Genomic DNA, 933 nt, shown 5'->3' with positions numbered 1-933 from the left:
AACCTAAAGTTTTAGCAAAATTTATATGGATTCCACATCAATTTATAATTGTATCTTATTATTACCAAATAGTCTAAATGTTTTAAATACTGCTGTAGCTGTTTAAACAAACAGATATTAAACTAGGCATGCCTGGGATTTTTTTGGCTAGGCACGCAGACCTAGCAATCTAGACCCATACACGCCTAGCTTCTCTTTGCCCTCTCTTCTTGTTTTTTGTTTAACTTTTTAGCATCTTAAAATAAAAATCCTTTTAAAATAAAAATATATAATAATAATTAAAAAAATCATTTAATTGTGCCAAAAATTTAAATTAAATTAGAAATTTTTATAATTATATTTACATTTTTTTATAATTATATATGAAAATAATATACATAATATTTTAAAAAACATGCATCAACATTTAATGAGAATAAAATATATATTTTTTATTTAATTGATTGTTCTTTTATTTTCTTACACATTTGCGTAAAAATTGGTTCACAAATCATGATAAGTTTTTATATAAAAATTATGCTTTTAATAAAAACATATTCTTATAAAAATAAAAATAAATAAATAAATAAAAAGAAACATTGAATAAAGAAATACATTTTTCCTTTTAAATATAATTATTTTGAATTCTTATACGATTTTGTTTTAATTGATTTAATACTTTATTAAAGAGAAGTTATTGTTTATAAAATATTCACGGTTTTGTTTAAAAAGAAAATTGCAAAATTTTTGGATTTTTCCTCATAACTGAAACCATTAAATTTCTTTTCACATATTTTTTTTAATAGCTAAAAATTTAAATAAAAATTATTTAAAAATGATCGAGTGAAAAAAAACCTAATATTATTTTATTATAAATCATATTATTATTATTATTATTATTATACATAATACTAAAATGTGAGGTATTTTTACTATTCACAAAAACACTATTCA

Source organism: Populus euphratica, unplaced genomic scaffold (assembly GCF_000495115.2).
Source record: "Populus euphratica unplaced genomic scaffold, PopEup_1.0 scaffold189.1, whole genome shotgun sequence".
Lineage (NCBI taxonomy): Eukaryota > Viridiplantae > Streptophyta > Magnoliopsida > Malpighiales > Salicaceae > Populus > Populus euphratica.
This window is presented reverse-complemented; position numbering follows the sequence as displayed.